Source organism: Agelaius tricolor, unplaced genomic scaffold (genome assembly GCF_023055355.1).
Source record: "Agelaius tricolor isolate 1412-34295 unplaced genomic scaffold, bAgeTri1.0.p SCAF_23, whole genome shotgun sequence".
Lineage (NCBI taxonomy): Eukaryota > Metazoa > Chordata > Aves > Passeriformes > Icteridae > Agelaius > Agelaius tricolor.
The window spans coordinates 13,670,952-13,691,076 of NW_027269283.1; the positions used below are offsets into that span (position 1 = coordinate 13,670,952).

Genomic DNA, 20,125 nt, shown 5'->3' on the forward strand with positions numbered 1-20,125 from the left:
CCCTAATAGATTACATCTCACTCAGCTTTGCATGAAGAAAAGATGGGGAAAGAAAATTACAGTGTAATTTTGTCCATGCAACATGGACACAACCATAAAAACAAAATTCTTAGGGCAAAACTGTAATGCGGAAATGGCAAGAGAGGGTGTTTCCTAGGCTTATTGCATTAATGAACACCTACTGAACATGGAAAACGCATCAAAATAGTTTTTGAATAGTTTTCTTGGCAGTACCAGATCCTCATGTCATTGAACTCCCATAATTAGGCACCACAATAATGTTTCATGAAGAAAACCATGTTTTTCAGGGATACAGTGTTTTTCATCATGAATTCTGCGGAAACCTGTTCATTCTCCATCTTTGGTCTCCTGAACTATAATTGCTTGCAGCTTTACCTTTGCATGTAATATTAATGCACTGCTTAACCAATGAAAGAAAGGCTTATTCTCTAAATGACTTTCACAAAGGACCTTTGATGATTTTAAGATGTTTACTATATTTGACAAAAACACTGCCTAGGTTCTAAACCTTATTTTACACTCTATAGACTGCCAAATATCTGCTGCTTAGAATGAAACAGGAGAAAATGCTGTTATCCTAGAATGATAGAATGGTTTGTGTTGTAAGGGACTTTATAGATCATTTAGTTCCAGCCCCTCTGGCATGGGCAAGGACATCTCCCAGGTTGCTTAAAATCCTCATCCAGCCAGGCCTTGAACACTTCCAGGGATGGGATATTCACAGCTTCTCTGGCTATCCTGCACCAGTGCCTCACCTCCCTCAGAGGGAAGAATTTCTTCCTAATATGGATCTAACCCTGCCTTCTGTCAGTGGAAATCCATTGCCCCTTGTCCTGTTACTCCAGCCTGTTGTCCAAAGTCACTCTCCAGCTCTCTTGGAGCCCTTTTTAAGCGGTGGAAGGGTCACTAAAATCTCCCTGGAGCCTTCACTTCTCCAGGCTGAATACTCCCAGGTCTCCCAGTCTGTCTCCAGAGGGGCTTCAGCAGGTCCTCCCTCTCCTTGCATTGGGAACCTCAGAGCTGGATGCAGTACCCCAGGTGGAATCTCATAGGAGCAGTGGAGGAGGAGAATCCCATCCCTTGATCTGCTGGTCACACAGCTTTTGGTGCAGCCCAGGATTCAGCTGGCTTTCTGGGCTGCAGCACATATTGCCACATGTTATGATGCACAGTGACTGGATGCCTATATTCAAACATCTTAATTACTAGTTAATTTTTTATAGATAGATAAATTCACAAAATACTATTACTAATAAAGTGCCCTTCTTCAAGTATGACTATCCCAGATCTCACAGATGAAAGAACGATACAGGAAAGTTCAGCAAACTACCCAAGGTCACATTCCAAGGTAGAGGGAAGTAAAACTACAGAAGAAAAACCCTAAATTGATCTTGCCCTATTAATATCCATGATACATATGCATGGTATATGCATGCAGAACTTGTCATATTGTTAATCCATACCAAAGGTAATAAAAGTGTAATTAGCAAGCAGAAAGAATACATATTTTAAAAAAGTAAGCAACTGCCTTTGCTCTAGTCATTTTGTAAATTAAACCACTTAAAATAGAAATATTACTTTGAGACTTAAGACATAAGGTTTTATGTTTACCAGCATTGTTTATTGTAGCAATGGACTGAGACAGACTTACCTGCCTAGGCTTATAGATTTTGCCAAGATTTTTGGTACACTAGAACAAGTTATTTGTATTTTCACTGTTTCAGAGGTCAGATGTGTTCCTATGTGTAGTTTTATTTCCAATCATCCTTTGTCTTTCATATATGACAGCATGCTCTTTACTCAAGTAAAGAGCAATTTTTCCTGCGTGTATTTGATACCTAGGTCAATTTGTTTAAGCTGTTAGAAGGAATTTCTATATATTAATAAAATCAATAATAACATTCTTGAAGTAGTAAGACTAAACCTCACATTAATGTTAAATACAATATCTCACAAAATTATTATGCTCCGTCTATTAGAATATATATGGGAATAACTTAGGCTTGAGAACAGCTTTGTAAGATTAATGGAAGATTCACTAGCCAATTTATCATCCTGTTAATTATAACTATATAGAAATCGTTCCTTAAAAATATCTTATAATGACAAATCACCCCTTCAGATTTAGAGGCATCACACGTGCATATTGAGGACAAAATTTCATCCATTTGGAGTCTCACAAGAAAGATTGCAATCACTTAATTTTGTGTACTTTTTAGAGTTTTTTTGTAATAATAAGATAAAGCTCAGCTATGTTGACCCCTTTAATGCAAAGATATAACTTAGTGGGCAAGAAATAGATCCCATCTTTGAAAGTGTCTATTTGGAGTAACATATTGAACCACTCACAAGCCACGTCACAACAGCATTAGCATAAAATACAACTGGTTGGCTTCCAGAAATATTTTTTTTAAATAAGCAAAGGGCCCATGAATAATTTAATTGCAAGATTATCCATCTTATTTTGACCCTTTGACATTCAGCCCATCATAAAGTTGACTATATGTCAAATCCTCAAGTCCTGCAAATTGTGTCTGGTCCATATTTCAGTTTTAAATCCATAATTTGACACTGTTCTGGTGAGATATAAGAATTCAACAGTTTAAAAAAATGAAAAAAAAAAGACAAATTAGAACTTGTGTTAACCCATTAAAGAAATGCACTTTTTTTTCCTTTACACAGCATGAATCTCAAGATTATTATCTCAAGTTTAGGTTATTGAAAGTTTAGAGAAATTTGCATCTTTTTCTTGACATGACTTCCTAAAAATATTACTCTAGAACCTGTTTGAATAAAGTTAGTGTCTTAGTCCCTGGATTTTCTCTACAGAATCGACAGGAAACATAGGCACCTGGTTAAAAATCATAATCAGAGAGGTCTGCAACAAGGAAACTATTAATACAAAAAGAGAAGTAAAACAAGAACTATCGCTCTGCTTTGGTGAAATTTTACACCTGTGCTGTAAGTATCTCAACTACTGTTGCCTGGGGTGAAGACCCAAAATAAAGGACTGTGCAGATAGACTGTAAGTTATCATGCTTGTGGGAAAACTCTCTGACTGGGAACGTGAAAGGCTAAAACTCAAACCCGTTAAATAGCGAAAGAGGCTTGACTCTTTTGAGAGAGCTTGATCACAAGAACCAAGTCTAAACACAGACAGATTTTAGCCCTATTTCTCACAACGAAGCAGGATGAGACACACTTCTCCGTGCAACATTCCATGTGGAGAATTCCTGTTATTAGGTGGGAAGTGCAAAAATTTTATCAAGTCGGGATTTTATCGCGTACGCACCTGAGGAGGATCAGTCCCACATGAAGCTCTTGCTCCCTGGCATCCCCGATCCGCTCGCTGCCCCACCTGGCGCTCCTAAGGCGGCTGTCCGGGCGGGCGCCGAGCGCTCTGAGGGGACCCAAACGCTGAGGGAGAAGCGGCGGCCGTGGGACGGGGCGATTACTGGGGGACGACAAGGAGGCGGAGCTCGGCCCCAGCCCCGAGATGCACAGGGCGAAGAGCTCCTTGCAGGGGCCGCGGGCTCCCTGCAGGCTTCCCCGTCCTTGGCTGCGCTTGGGCGGGAGCCCCCGGCAAGGGGCTGGGGGAGGCGCCTCGCAACAGATGGTTCAAGCCGGCTCCTGGCGCGGTCCGCATTGGCCAGCGACGCGGGAGAGGGCGGGCGGGTGCGCCGCAGTGGCGGCTCCGCGGCGGGGGCGCAGCGCCCACAGCCCAGATCGCTCGCCTCCCGCCGGGCTGCCGAGCCCACCTCCGCTGCGGAGCGTTGGTCGCCTCTTACGGCTCCAGCACCTGTGAGTGTCCGCCCGGCGAGGCTGCGAGTGGTGCCGCATCCAGGCGCAGCCGGCCAGGGCCCCCGGGGCCGCTCCTGCGGCGGGGCGGGAGGCCCGGAGGGCGCGAGGCCCGGAGGGCGCGGCTGCCGCCCGCGCTTGGGGCCGGGAGCCGGAGCTGCCGCCTCCTGCAGTCTAACCGGTGCGCTGGGGAAACGGGAAAAGGCTGGGAGGATTCTCCCCCGGGTGGGAGACGGAATCCATGCCGGGGGAATTTTTATCACCGATAGGTGAGGGGAACCGCTGCTCCCTCTTCCCGCTCCCCCTTTCCCTGTATTCCAGCTTCACCCATGCAGAGCCGCTTGTAGTGATAATTACCGGGTTTCGGTCCTCGGCGCTCAGTGGAGAGTGGGGGACTGACTGTCAGGTGGGGAGCCGAGATGCAGGGGAAGTGACTTGCCTAAGGTCAGTCTGTGAGTCAGTGGCAAATAACGTCCTGTACTAAAAACTTCGGATTTCTAGCCTTGTGCTGGGCTCTTTAACAGCCCTGCAAGGCATCAGGCATAAATCTGGTTGTAGGACTTTTTTTTTTTTTCTCAGAGTTTTTTTGTTTGTTCGTGTTTGGGGTTTTTTTGTTTTGGTTTGGTTTCTTTTTGGTGGTTGTTGTTGGTTTGTTTTAAAATCATATATGGCTGTTAAAGCATGCAGAGGTGCAGCATCTGTGTAATCTCCTTTGTTTTCTCCAACCTTCAGACGTGCGAATGGATGCATAAGTGATTATGCTTTTCTGTGACTAATGTTAAATTTAGTAGGAAATTATTGGTAAAAATACCATGTTTTTTTCCAAAACATTTACCATGACAATAAATAGATTTTTTGTTTTGTTTTTTTTTTCCCTATTAATAGTGAATATCTTCTTGTACCATCAGAGAGTTGTGAAAAGCCTTTAAATTGGTTAAGTGGCAGCTGCATTCCAAAATTATTCTGCAGTGCAATAGCGTTTATTCTCAGTGCATGTAAGATATAAGGCATGGCAGGCCGTGCTTTTAGAACTTATGCACTAGAGTATAATGTGGTTGAGTTCTCTGAAGGATGCAACTGGAGAGTTTGTTTTTGCGCTAGCTGTGTACATAGCAATTCTCTTTCCTTCTCTCTCTCCTCTCCAAGAATAATTTCAATGAGTTTGCACGAAGATATTCTGTAGCTTATCCCTACTAATGTTTAGTGTTTCTTTTGAATTTCCCATTATCTGAAAGTAAAACTGACACCTATGAGCATATATTTTAGATTTAAAGTATTATTAGAGTAGTCAGAATCAATCCTTTTTATAGACTTTAACTAATCCTTGCATTTCATAAAATTTTCTACAGCAGTGAAACTGAAAAGTTTAAATGTGCTGTTCAAAAGCTAAACTGTCCTTGCTACCATCTCAGTTTACCTTAGCTGCTCCTCTTGTTTTTATTTGGAGGTGGTGTGGGAGGGTAGGGAAATGGAACATGAGAGAAGTTAAATGTGCAAAATGTTAGTGTAAGTAGGACAGCTTTATTTTTAATCTCTGTTAAGGAGTTAGGTGAACTCTGTACACTCTTCAACACAAATCATGGAACTGAAGGCCAGGTTTCTGGTATCACAGGGTTCCCCTAGTGTGGATATTTTGTCATTGGAATTTGGAGGGGTTTGTTTTAGTCTCATTCAGAAAATAGAGTGTTGGTCTCAAATCCTTTATTGGATTTTTTTTTTTCCCCTGCACTTGGATATTTGAAAAAAAAAGACATTTTAATTGTACTTGTGTTTTGTTTTGGCTATATATTATTTGATGGGCTTTTTTGTTTTCTCTTTTTTTTTTTTTTCTTCAATAGATTCCTTGCAAGAAGTCTTGTTTTGGGTAATTTCTAGCTGAAAGTGTTTGTCTATACTGCATAAACTCATTTGATTAGTTTCCTCTTTCACTGCCAGCTTCTCCATAATTTCTTCTAAATGGATAGGAAAATGTCTGTAGTTTTTTTTTACCTAAGTAGCTGATATTATTTCATTAAGCAAAATGTTAAGTTGTAACAGATGATGTTTTGCTCTGGCTATGTTTTGTTTTTAAATCTATGTATTTCACTATTGTGACTTCCTCTTGAGCATTTCTGTTATAAGGATCTCAGGTTGGAAGAGTTATGGTTGCTTATCTACAAACGGTAATTCAAACAGACTTGGTGATATCACATTTGCAAATATAACTGATTTATAAATGAGTAAGAGCCTTCTGTGTTGTGAGAGAGAAGGTGATAGAATAAAGCAAACACTTTTGCTGTGTAATAGAAATATATATTTTTGCGATGCTAGCTTTAATATCTAATGTCAAAAAAACTCTACAACTTGGTGCAAATTTATATTTTACCTTCCCTTCAAAATTGTTTTTAGAAGTAATTAATTTGAAAGCCAGATATCTCTAACTTACTTGTAGATACTTGCTACATCTTCTCTACTGACTTGTAGAGAGCATAAAGTGCTATAAAATTATTAAAATATTTTTTAAATAGTTGTAGCTCCTCAGCCAAGCACAGTATTTTTTTCACTTTTTTACTCTTAACATACTTTCTTCCACCATGGGAAGATGTTGTCTTACTTTGAAATTTAGAATTGAGTGAAAGTATGATAAAGAACTTGTACAAACGCATCAAAGAATCTTGGTTAAAGTTTTCAGTGAGATCATACTTCTGGGTAGAGTACTCCATGCCTTTGCCAATTTTCAACAAGAGTCGATAAAACCTGCCTTTTTAGTTGTCTCTTGCAGTATTCTTGACAGAATATGTTCTCATTTTTTATCAGTATGCTGGGTCAGTTTTTCAGGCTGGAGTGGACATAATAGAGAATGACATATAGGCTTACATTTTTGAGAATATCTTGGGTTTAATCTAGTACAAACCATGATTTAATTTGAAACCTGACAAGCTTAATGAGTGAGATTTACTTTGTCTTTTTTTGTTTGTTTGGGTATTTTGTGTGTGTGGTTTTCTAGCGTTTGTTTTTTTTGGTGTTGTTTGGGGTGTTTGTTCTTTTGTTTGTTTGTTTGTTTTCCTGTTGCCCCCACTTCCCATTTATATGAATTTCTTATACACTTGGATTTTTGTTTAACTTTTTTGGAAATTGTCTGAATTTCTCCATGTAGTTTGTTGCTGGTTAACTGCTTCTCCACTGCCTGTCCCCATGACCCTTTCACCCTTCACTTAAATGTTGTGTGGGAAGAAATTCTGAAATGATAGTACAAGTTCAATAAAGGAGGATTTCAGCTAATTAGTGGCTCACCTCTGTAGGAAGAAAAAGGATGTGTAATATTTCTGAATTCTATAAAAATGTTATTCTAGTTTTTATTTGTTCTTTTGTATTTCTTTGTGTGTTTTCTAGCATTAGTTCACCTTTCACAGTAAAATCAGAATAGCAGCTCTAAGTTCAGTGAGTTTAAGCAGTTTGTGGAACTGAAATAAAAGTTCTGATGAGTAATCAGTAGTACTGATTAGCCATGTTTAATGGATTGTTGGGAGAGAGTGTCAAAATAATCTATCAGGCTATTAGTTGTTGCTAACTTGTACATAGTATTCTGAAATGAAGGGTGCAACTTTTTGGTGATGGGTAAGCAACTGTAAATATCAATATGTAAGACACGAATGGTCTAATGTATCAAGAAATTACGTACATATTAGATGCAATTTCATTGCTTCTGAAAGACTTATTCCATTTAGAAATGGGCAGCACCTTATTTCAAGTTCCTGAAAGGAAAAAATTTAACTGCCTGTCTTATTTGAAGATTTTAGGCAGCAGTCATTGTGAAACACTGAAATTACTGATCCCTGAGGTAGGAAGCCCTGTAAAGAGTGTAGTTCTACTGTGATCTGACAGTTCTGATAATCTCTGTAATTGAGTCATTGACTATGACTCTCCAACTTAATAGATTAAATTGCTGGATATAAGAACTTGTGATTTTGAGTAGTGTTTGGGAAAGGAAGATTGTGCATCTAAAAGATGATGAGTTGTGTCAGAAGCTGACATTGTTTTCAGTGTGGAAACTGAATAAGGAAAATACCTTATGGGTTTTTGGTATCTGAAAGTCCTGATCAATTGACCTGTTATATAGATTTTCTTAGATCTGCTTATAGATTTATTATTTTTCTTCTGAATTCTGTCTTTGTGGTTGAAGTGTTAACAATGTGAAGTTCTTTATGCATCTTTATTTGCAATTACCTGCATGTTACCCCAGAGTTTCTGCCTTTCAGTGGGCAGAAAGAACACAATCAAAAAGGACAAGAGTGTGTTTTAAGGGTGGGTTTTGCTCTCTTTTTATAATTTTAATGTAAGGATCCTAAACTTGTATGTTTTACTACTGTGACTGAAATATGCAGTCTAGGAAATTGCAGCTTGCTTCTAAGGAAAGTTAAGGTGCCAAAATACTAAGAACTAAAGTTTCAATAGTTCTCCAACAACAAATACTTGGTAGACACATGATAAGAAGACTAGTACCTAATTTTTTATTTTCCCATGTATTAGAGTACAGCACCATTGAAGGACTTCTTCAATAACTGGACTCCTTTGTCATCCATTCTTTATTTGAGGGAGAACTAGTCAATGTGGAAGACTTGAGTGGTTTAGAGAAAAATGATACGTTTTTGCTCTTGGAAAGCTTTTTTTCATAGATAATATGTGCAGAGACAAATTACTTTAAAAATGTAACTTAGTTGCACATACAGAAGTGTGAGACAGTATGGTTGCCATCAAAGACACCACTGCAAAGTGTCTTCTACCTTCTAATTCACTGGGTCAGTCTTCATCTCTTGTTGGATATCTAGCAGTATCACGATGCAATGGTGTCTGTGATCCAGTCGGGGTCTTCCCACTGTTTCTGAGCCTAGCACACCGATGAAAGTGGAGGCATCTGTAAGAGTGGATAAATGAGTTCTAAGTAGTACATCTAAATCTCTATCTAATGATCTGTCTTTAGTCATACTCGTTTGATAGTCTAACTGTAAGATTAAAGCAATCACTAGAAATTCTATTAAATTACCTTGCCTGTGATATTTGCGTGGGCTCTTTTCTTGGTACTGTCTGCTGGAGAGCAGACTTGCAACCAGCAGACTTAGATACAGTACAAGATCCTGTAGGTTCTGTAGCTGTTTACACTATGATATTAATAGTGTTAAATTAGCAACATCAGCAGTATTAATTGATTTTCAAATTCGGACTGTGACATTTGTTAAAATGATCATTAAACATGCAAACATCCTATGTACAGTAAAAGATCTTCAGGCCCTGACAAATGGTAAATGAGAAGATTGCAGACTGTTGAAAATGTAAATATTCTTTTGGAAGTTGTTCTATGTCAAGACAAAAATATTCCCCTCTAAGCAGAAGAGGATTCATTTTCACCTCTATAAAAAAAGCTGGAGACTGATTTGCATACTTAATATATGTGTTGGTGTCTTCCTTTCTTTCAGGCACTGCTGTTGAATTGGAATTTGTCCTGCTTTTATTAGGCAAGTAGTCCAGTCCACTTCACTCTAGAAAAATGTTGTAGTTTCAATTTGCACCTCTTGTAATATTCTGGAAAATTTTGAGACTGTCTTTTAGTTTTTAACAATTTTAGTTCACTTGTTAAATCGTTTTCCATCAGATGGCTAACTGTAATAGTAACTTAGATGTTTAATTGGTGAATGCATTAACTATGGCTTTAGGGAAGGCCTTTAGGGAAAGGCTTAATCTAGTTTCATATAATCTTTGTGCTTTTTACTCTTCCTGTCACTAGTAGAGTAAGGATTTGTGGTTTCATGTTGGAGTACTAACGTTGCTAGCTACAGGTCATAAAAACTTCAACAATGTGATGCATTTAGAGTAGCTTATTATCTAAAACAATTTATAAGTATATTTTATAGCTTCTGTACCAATGTTCTAAAGTGTGAATGAGTACTGTATTTCAGTCAGTGCCATTTATCTCATTGAAGGTACAGCTGAAGTTACTATGCTATCAAACAATACAATTAAACTGTGAGTTCATCCTGCTTTTATCTTGTAATATGACTGTAGTTTGCAAAGAACCAGACAGCCTTGATAGTAAGTAATTTTCAAAATTACAAAAATAATTTTCAGATACCTCAAAATTTTTTGCCAGTTTTTGTAAGAATGAAGATGTTACAATTAAATTAATTAAAAGAACAGTTATAATAAATTTTAAAAATATTAAGAATTACTGGAAGCTTTAACTTTTAACTATCAAAAATATTCAGTATTATTAACTGATATTAACTATCAAAAATATTCACAGTGACTACTGTGGTGGATAAAGCTAAGTTAGTCCCTTGTTTTAATTACATGTGAAAAAATGTAATGGTGACTATGTAGTAAGGAAGTTTTATAGCAGAAGCAGAGAAGCTATTAGCACTAAATTTGAGCTCCTGAGTTACATGTTAGTGCATGCTAAGCAGCTTCATCCTCATCGCCTGGTGTGTAGGTAGATGCTATTCTGCATTACACTTAAGGCAGCCTCTGAGAGCAAGATGGTTGGCACTGAGCACCTAACATCCATGGGAAACCACTGTTGCAAAGTGGTTTTAATTGAAAACAAACCTAAACCAAGGTCAGAATTTTCCAGTATGCTGATTATCCTTGTAGGCCTGTGTGCATAGCAACAAAAATTCAAATGTCTTGTTGGCACTGGTGTGTAGCACATATGTTACTAATACTAATGAATGCAGTGTAGTTATGTGGTGTAGTATTAAACAGATTTTTCAGTTGTGCTTTTGAATTTAAAAAAATCCCCAAATCAAACCTGAAATGAAATTTGAAAGCATCATAGAATAAGGACAATTAAATATCTTTCAAACTTTTGGTCTCTGTTTTTAAGAAACCTGCTCTGGATTTATCTCAGTGACTCAGTTAATCTGACTCTTGATTGCAGTCTTGATTTTTATTTTCTGGTGAGAAAAGTCTCACAATTAGCAGATCAGGATTTTAAAACACTGAACTACAACATGCCAGTTTTTATACTCTTGATTTCTGCTATTTCCTGTCCCTTTCCTATACGCTGTGAGAAAATGAACTGTCTAGTTTTGATTTATTTTGCACAACACAAACTAAGCTTATTAAGTTCAAGTCAATTAAAATGAAATGTTTGAGTGTATGTCAGCTTCCCAGAAAATTGTATTTTGTAATCCTGCACTTCACTATTCTGACAAGAATCCTGCGCTTCACTATTTTGAAGAAATGTTTCCAGTAGAGGAATCAATCAGAAGAAATGAATCATCATCTGTGGGGAGATGAGGGGGGAATAAAAAGGAAAAATAATGTCATCTATAAATTAATTTACCTTTGAGTGAACTCCTGCGACCTCTAGAAAGGTTATAACCTAGAATAGACCCTGATACTGCAAAACAGTATTCAAATTGTTTGTTGTATTCACCTTCTGTACTTTGCTGACACAGAAGGGAAGATCATCAGCTGCAGAAGTAGCTTCCTTTGAACCTTTGATCCCAGATTCTGTTCCTGTTTTACAGCAGCCTTAGGAAGAGTGTCTGATTCCTCTTGGTTAAATGTATTTCGAGTGTTGTACTGTGTTCTGAAGGAAATAGTCCAAGTTGACTTTTTTTATTATATTGTCACTAAAGAAAGAACTGTTATACTTGTTCTGTGTTATCTTCTTTCCTTTGTTAGCATGTATTCTGTAGAAACCAGTAATAGAGAAGTTATTGTACTTCAAGTGGAAATCTCTGCAGAAAATGTCAACTATTCTTTGTGGTAGGAGCCTTAAATGGAGTTCCAAGGTGAAATTATTTACTGCAGATGGGAACTTGTTTTATTTCTAAGGTAGGATTTAATCATGATATTACAGTAATCCTATTCATGGCGTGTAAGTTGCAGAAAATGCAAGGCTGAGCTGGAAATCACTTCAAGTACAATGCAGTTCACTGCAAATTCTTCTGATCTGTCAGACTTCTACTTGAGTACCTTGACTTTTCTTTCCTTCTTTAGAAAACCTTGTGTGACAATTTCAAAGTAGTTAGTCTCTTTAAATTACAGAAAAGGTGAGAGAGAGCATGCCACAATAGCCACTTTCCTAGCTGTGTTCATGTTTACATAGTTGAGGGGCACATTATTATCCATTTCTACCTTACTAAATAGGCCAAGGATGTTGCAAAATAAGGTTTCAAGACCTTATTTTGGGGTGGGTTTGTAAACAGTATTATCATGCATGTACTGAAGGTGGTGAAAACATATTTTGAGCAATGGAGTACCTCAGTTTGTATCAGCAGAAATTGGAAAATAACTTGGCGTGTATTTTATTGGTCTACTTAAAAAAACACCTGTTTAAGAATCTCAGAAGTAAAGGTAGTTCTGGGCCACTGCAGATAAGTAATGCCCTGGCCTAATCCAATATTCTTATTCTCACACCAAGGCAGTTACAGAGACCTATCAAGCTCATTGTTTTATCTCTTGTTGCAGCTGATAATAGGCACTTTAGCATGTAAGAAAAATACAGATGTAAAGAGGTGTGATACTGAGAAGTCCCCATGGCTGAGCAAGTTCTGCAAGTTGTACTGGGTTTACATGTCACAATTAGTAACCCTTGATGGAATTTCTTTGCCTATAAGTGTATGTTTTCACTAAATTGAACCTGTATTACTGTTTCGACAACTTACGTTTGGGTTGCACTTTTCACAAAGATTCTTGAAGCTTTCTTTTGGGTGGTAGTTTGCATTTTTGAGCTCTTTGTTGAGTATGGATCAGTAAGGTGATATGAAGAGAAGGGAACTAACTTGAAGAGTGTGTGTAACTATGATTAGAATAAGATTGTTTGGGGAAAAAAAGCTGAAAAAGAGAGGAAATTCTTAGAAAAATGGCAGGTTGAAAGATAACATTTCCAATGAAAGAAAACAATGATTCTCTGTGACTTAGTTTTATAAAACCAGTAAGACTCCTTAATTTAAAACTATATTCTAAGTCCCATGTAACCTTTGTATTCAGAAGCAGCAGCATTTAGAATTGCTTATCTGATGACCTCTGAATGTGTTTGGCATATTTTGAAGGTTATTGTGTTAAGTTGGAATATGATGAGGATTTCTTTGACTCTTAGTAGGCATAGAGCTGAGGCACTTAATAAACTAATTTCCCAGGAAGCCTTTTATGGGTTGATTTACTACTGTATTGTAAAAAGATGTCTCAGGAGTGTAATAACATTTAGCTGACTATAAATTTTAGATGTTACTGAACATTCCACATCATCTGTTGGAGGATGGGGGGAGAACAAATTCCAAACAATAACAGTAAAGCATATGGTGTGGAAACCATACTGTATTGGGGGATTGTAGCAGCAAGGGGGTTTAGACAGTGGAAGCTGCTACCTATTTCCCAATAAGCATCTCCTGTGGAAAAGCTGCCTAGGTAGGCATTCAGGCAAAGCAGTCTAGTCCACACACCACACTCACCACAGCTAGCTCAGCAAAGAGAGGCAGAAGGGCCTTTTGTACGGCAAGTTCCAGCAAAGGTTTATTCCAGCATGCCGAAAGGGAATCGGGAACAAAAGACCTGGCTGTGTGTTGTGCACAGGGTTCAGTACGGGTCGGGGGCCAGTGTCTGAGGGCGTGGGGGCAGCACGAAGGGCAGGGCAAAGGGCATTGGCCTACAGGGAAGACAGGCCCAGCCACCAGGGATATCACAACCAATGAGGAAAAGGGAAAGAGAAACCACGAGACTTAGGAACATACAGGGAACGTAAACTGGGGTGGATCGCAGTGCTGCAAGGTTCCGTGGGGAAATTTTTTCTTTCAGCCTAGGTGGTGACTCTATGGTATATTCTTCCAGGGCAAGGCCCTGGGGATTTCCCTAAGGGTTCAAAGGATTCCACAGGGGATGATTTGCTTGGTGCTTCTTCTGATGTCTAAATGGTTTTACGTTTTACATCATCTGCTCTAGAAACCCTGTGCTGCAGAAATTGTATGTTCATGTGATTATGAAGCTAGACTGAGTAGTACTACAGAATGGAGTTTTGTTAAACGCTGATTTTTTTTTTTATTTTAAATTCAATTCTGATCTTGATGCAAGTTTTGGCAAGAGAACTCATGAGCCATATTTCTGTAGCTCTGCATGAAGTGAAGAAAAGCTTTAGGTTTATAAGTTACTAATGCAGGTGTTAGATGTCTCTGAATTCTAGGGGAGCTACACACTTGTAATAAAAATTTTACTACAGAGAATTAAAGATCTCGAACTGCTTGCTTAAATCTATTTATTGTTTTATTCTGCCTAATCTTGTTTCAAGGCCTTAAGATCAATCTACTTTAAAAAAGTAAATCGACCCCTTTGGTTTGAAATGCATTCTATAGGATTCTTGATAATTTATGCAGTCTTTCAAAATCCTCTTCTTTAGGGCAGACTGATGCATATCTGTAGAGTACAAACAGGTTCTAAATGTTTATTCAGTATTACCAATTCTTGCAGCATTTGAGCTATTTGGCTTCTCATGTTAGAGCTACTGAGGTATGCTGTTTATAAGAGACTGTATTGAGACAAAATACTTATATAATGTTATTTGGGTGCTGATCAAACTCATTAAAGCCTAATGTTTTGGGTTTTTTCTTAACCCACATGACTTTTTTTTAGGTTTGTGTCTTGACTACTTTCTTGCCAACCTTGTTTTGGAGGAAAACCTTAGATGTTTAATATTCGGTATTTGTGCATGTATTTGAATACTTAGATTCAGAACCATTTAAGTTGTATGCATGTGTGTGTAGATGCCGTATTTCAATTCATCAAAATGATGTGACATCAGCTAAAAGTGATATGAATCATGACAGACATGGTGCCCTGGTATCTAAGATACGTCAGCATGCTGATAAGTTACGTGCTTTCCTGCTGTGAGAACTGGTTGCTGTATTTGATTCTTTAGCTGAATACAAACTAAATTAAATCTGCAGTGACCTATATTGTGCTATAGCTAATGACCCAGTTAACCTCTGGTTAATTTTCTGTCTCTTGGTGTCCTGGGAACAGGGACATGTTTATTTCAGTAACCACAAACCTTTAGAAATGTGCCACTGGCATTTATCATTCCAGAGCTCTGTGTTTTAACAGAAATTAGCTAATGGGCCATGGAGGTCTGCAGAAGTTGTAGAATGCCAATGAGGAGCTTTCTTTCACTTTTCTTCCCCCTGATTTACATGACTAAGCTTTTAGCTTTTCTTGATTTTGTTTTTGTTTCTTGAGTATTGATCTGTCTCCTGTGGAGGAAACAAACTATTTGCTTAAAGTGCAGGAGGACATTACTGCTGGCAGCTTCCCAGGAACTCCCCTCTTTTTCATGCTTTAAATTAAGCTAGAACCAGTACAGATGTTGTTAGGGAAGTTTGCAACTGATGCAATTCTATTATTGAATGGATGTGTTATGCAAATAAATCTGAATATAACCATAAAATAATAGTGAAGATCTTGTCTAAGGGTAGATCTGAATGCCACTTTTCTGATGTAAATGAGATTCTCTGGCACCTGGGTGGGCTCATCCATGAAGTATATGTTCTTTTTAAGGAAGTGAAGTTATACAATAATCAGCTAAAAACCGTGGAATTGTTATTCACACCCATTCATAGTAGCGGTTCATACTGTCTGTGGCACAGATATGTTAAGTAATGCATAATCCAAAACAACCTGAGCATTTTCTGACAATTAGAACATCGAGTGCTTCCAGGGTGAAGCCTTGAGAAACAGCTGTTCTAGAGCCAATCCTTTCTGTGCTGTCTGTTCCTTGAAGTTTTTAGCAGAAATTTCTTTTGGAGATAAAATCCTTACTTATTTTTTGTTTTGCCTGTGGCAGCAACAAGAACAGCTAGAACCAACTTCTTGAATGCTCTGCAAAAAACAGACAAACACTTCTACAGCAATCCTGAGTCCTTTGTTGTCCGTGTAGAGAGATCTGTTTGGCAGGGGAACGTGGAATTTTGGGTTGTTACAGGACATTTGTTCAGACACTTCTTTTGTTTTGGGACTTTTTATGAAATAAGAATCACTTCTTGATGATCATATGTTACAGACATGCAATATCTAGAGGGACAGGAGAAATTGTCATTACCAGGTTCTTGGGAGCTTTCTCTGTTCAGTCAGGTGGCTTCGAGCACCACACCAAATAAGCAGTGTCTTTGCTCGGGGTATGCCATGGGTACGTTCTGCAATTTTGCTCGAGATCATCTATCCACCTGCACCAACTGGGAAGAACTGGCATACCCTTTTATCTGTCCTCATTTCCTTGTTAACTGTAAAACACACTGAACATAATAAAAACGTTCCTGAGGCAGGACTGTACAAGTGGTGTCGCTTGCTGTGAAACCACTGCCGTCTAGATGGGACTTAGCACATATCCTACCAGGTGGTTAAACTGATTTTTTTTCCTCTATTTTAAGGGCATATATGTAAAAGATCCACCACATTGAATCCTACTGGGCACTGCAGCCCTTCTTTTCATAAAGGTGAAAAAAAGAGTGAATCTGTAGAAATAATACTAGGTTGTGGTTTGTTATGTTGTTACAATGTGGCTTTGTGCCTAAACTTAAATGATGAAAATGTGTCCTGTATTTTCTTGGGATATTTGTTTTGTTTTTGTTTTTTTTTTCTTATGGCAGCAGAAGATGTAGAATATCAGCCTCTGTCTTGTTTTGGTTTTCTTGAAAATTAAGTTGAAACAAAAGGAATTTTAAGTTGTGAGATATTAAATCCCTCTCTCTTTACTAGCTGGAGCATCTTGAAAATGAGAACTTTTTCTGTCAGCCATCTGAGAGTGCAGGGAGTTCTATGTATAAAGGCAGTTAAGGTGCTCCACAGCTTAGTCCCTGGTCTTTCTTTTTATGAGCTTATTCTGTCAGGGTCTGTTAGTTTTGGTATTGTTAGCTGTTTAACAGGATTTCAGATTTGGTGGTGGTCTCCATGGGTCCTTTCCCTATTTCAACTCTGAGTATTCCTACTGCTAGAAGAAAAAACCAACTGTGACTGAGAAGATTGGAATTACACACAGTGTAATTCCCTTATTCATAAATTTATAAGGGAATTGCTTCTCTTGGTTAGTGGTTGAAAAAAACCAGATTGCAAACTTTTAAAAGAGCTTGAGAGTATGCTTTTCATATATTTCAAATCCTAAGCTCAGTGATATCCCTTGTGATTAAAAAGAAATCAATGAGAGAAGTTATTCCTGTATAGATATATCTGATGTTTCTATTAATTTGTACAAATGTGCAGTTGCTGCTATTAAGCCAAGAACAACTTTTTCAGATCGAAGGCTGAACCTTAATTCCTTCAAGACCAGGTAAGAAAAATATACTGTGTTCTGGTTAATGTCCTCATGTGGTATGTGTTCAGGTTAAGTTCTGTGAGTAAAAGTAATTTTGCCCTCTTGTTGATGGGGCAGTCTGATGTCGTGCATTCATTTATCACAAGTAATTTCTGAGTACCTCACAATGCAATGAACTGTGATTGACTTTTTAAGGTGGAAGTAGGGAAGCATGAGAATGACAGAAAAAGGAAAATGTTAGAACATTTCTGAAATAGTATTTCAGAAAGAAACTTCAGAAATTCTCTTCACTGAATATGACTCTCATTGCATGTGCATTTGCAAAAAGGGGAAAAAATTAAAATGTTTTGAATTATCATCAAAGATTTCATATACTACTTGATGAATATCATAATAAGTAATATCTCTATCTGTTTATAGAAAAGAAATTACCTCTGTAATGGTCCTAATTTCAATTACTTAACTGAACTTGTCCGAGCCTCCGCTCTGGTTTGATTTCATTCTTCAGTGCACTTTGACACTTGCGGGAAGGTCAATTGCCCTGCCTGCATTGTGGGCACTTGAGGGCACTTTAGATACTGCCACTGTTTGTCTCAAAGGACTGAAAACACTTGGCATAAATATTCTATAATATAGCAATGGTATGAAGAAGCTCATCTCCTCTATTTGTGCTTGAAAGTAGTTCTGTTTGAAGTGTAAACATTAATGGAAAAAATGGTGTTATTTTGAGACTAGATTTGTATTTAAAAGGCAAATATGTAAAAAAAAAAGTTGAGTTTTGATTTTTTAAACTTGACTGTAAGTTGTCTGTTAATGACATTCATGAATTAGTTGTTTAGCCTAATGGATATAATTTCAAAAACCTTCCTCTCAAAAGTTGAAATGTAAATTGCCATACAGCTTTAGGGGTAAGGACTACAGGAAGTTAGTGCTGGCTGGTTATGGGTACTGATTCCATTACTATACCCACGATTTGAGTACATATTTAATGTATTCAAATCCATCCTGTTATGGTTTTCTTTTTAAACAATATACCTAAAAACTCTGAAACAAAGTACCAAGCTTTTAATTATCTGCCTCTTTTTCTCTTTTCTCCTCCTTGTGCTCCCTAATTGTTGTGAGATGGACAACAATTCATCTGCCAAGTAGTTTTCAGAGTGCAGAATTCAAGTGACTTGTGTCAATCCACTTTTCTTCCAGGAAGACTTTAACAAGACATTGTGATCTCCTCAGGTACTGCAGATGCTTAAGACTGAAAAAAGAAACTTCCCTTATACCACAGTGTTTTCCTAAACCAAATGCAATGCTAATGTCTTTTTGAGAATGTTTATAGAAAGAACAAAGCATGGCTGTCTTGAATTTTATTGAATTAGTTTTTGTTGTCTCAGGCCTTGAATATATGTAGAATAATTTAGATTTTTTTTCACCATCCAGCTGTCTTGATGCCTGCAAATGTCACTCTTCTATAACACCCAACTGGCCAAATAAAACTCTGCAGTTGGAAAGTTTTCTATGTGGAAAAATAGTCTTGATTTGGAAGATAAGAAGAGAGGTAGCTGTTAAACCCATGAATTTAATACCAAATTGAATCTACTTATGGTGGGACAAGAATAGAATATGGCATTAATTTGGAGTCAAGTGACTTCAGTACAGTTGCACTGGGATAATTCAGTAGGAAAAGGCATTTACTCTTGCCTCTTTTGACTATTTCTCTTTGAAGATGTCTTGTTTCCGTTAGCAGTTTGCAGAGACTGTGTGAAGAAGAGATCCCAGTTTGTCAGCTTGGGGGAAGGGGAGTTTTTTATGTGGAAAGAAAAAGGCATTTGTTCATTTTGTAGGTCTGACATGTTGGCTATCCTCAGATACAGGTCTGAAAGAAAAGTGGCAATTGGCCGTGCATTTGTTATTAGAGATGGAAAAGTGGAGAGGGAGGTGAGTGTGTGGAGTTAAAAGAAGGTAGCAGAGATAGGATATTTCTTCTGAAAGACATGAGAGAAGGTACATCTCTGCACATTTTATGCCTTAGAGGGAAAACTAGAAGGAGTCATCAGAACTATGAGCAGATATGAATATGAAGCTGAGCTTTTCCCCAGCTTGAGAATAAGATACAATACATGACATTAAAAAGAAATACTGCAGTGCTAAATAAGATATGAGTGTAAGGTATATACCTCTTAAAGTGACTCATCTGCTATGACAGTTCACAACAGTAGGAAGTTTGTCAGATGTATAGCACAAAAAAAAATTCAAAATGAATTTGACAGTAATGCTGAAGTCATTAGATGCAAACTTCATCTGCAGGTGTAAATTGATAATTTCTAAAAATGAAGAAGAATGATGGATGTCACCTGTGTAAGTTGGCATGCTTTGGTTTAACACGTATTACCAGAGTGATAACGGATTTCACCTTTTTCTGTTGACTTGTGCCTTAAATTTATGGAGTATTTTATGGAGATGAGTTCCGAGGATAACATGCAACAGTAGAGTTCACTATAGACTAATTTAAAATGTGTACTGTTTCAGAAATTCTTCAGTGGGTGCTTGGAAATTGAATGGTGATATATGCATTGCTAGACACAGCAAGTTTTGCTTTTCAGTTTATCTTTCATTTAGTCGTCTCATCTGTTAAAAACAGCACTGTGTCTAAAGAGAAAGGATCAGTTAAAGATGACTGGGGCAAATTGCACCGTCTGTGACACTTGTAGAGGTGAATTGATTTGATTGCTTAACCAGGTGCACATTTGTTATGCAAGAATTACAGTTATTACTGTGCTTGAGGGCCGTCATTTGAATGAAATATAATACTTATATCAATAGCAGAAATAGCGAATTATGTCCAGGATCTTTAGTCTCATTCAGTACAACACTGAACCCAGTGTTAAAGTAGTCTTTACCATATACAGATGTACAGTCTTAAAGTAATCTGCAGTAGTGTTCCGGTGAACTCCAGGTAGGAGTAAGTTAAATCCAGTGTACATATTTGTCTACTGAGGTAGCAAGCAAGTTAGCCACTCACACCTTTTTTCATGG

General features: G+C 37.8%; 1 protein-coding gene across 7 annotated transcripts in view; it reads left to right on the top strand.

The window, feature by feature from the left end:
• Nucleotides 1–3,692: 3,692 nt before the first annotated feature.
• Nucleotides 3,693–20,125, top strand: part of SULF2 (sulfatase 2) — an 84,494-nt gene continuing 68,061 nt past the window's right edge. The window contains exons 1-2 of one of the 7 annotated variants that reach the window (XM_071447056.1): nucleotides 17,092–17,110; nucleotides 18,218–18,328. The gene's annotated coding sequence lies outside the window, so the exon portion shown is untranslated. Of the gene's footprint in view, nucleotides 3,823–3,854; nucleotides 4,089–10,669; nucleotides 18,329–20,125 lie in introns of those variants that run through there. The other 6 variants (XM_071447063.1, XM_071447057.1, XM_071447061.1 and 3 more) reach the window with 6 other exon arrangements.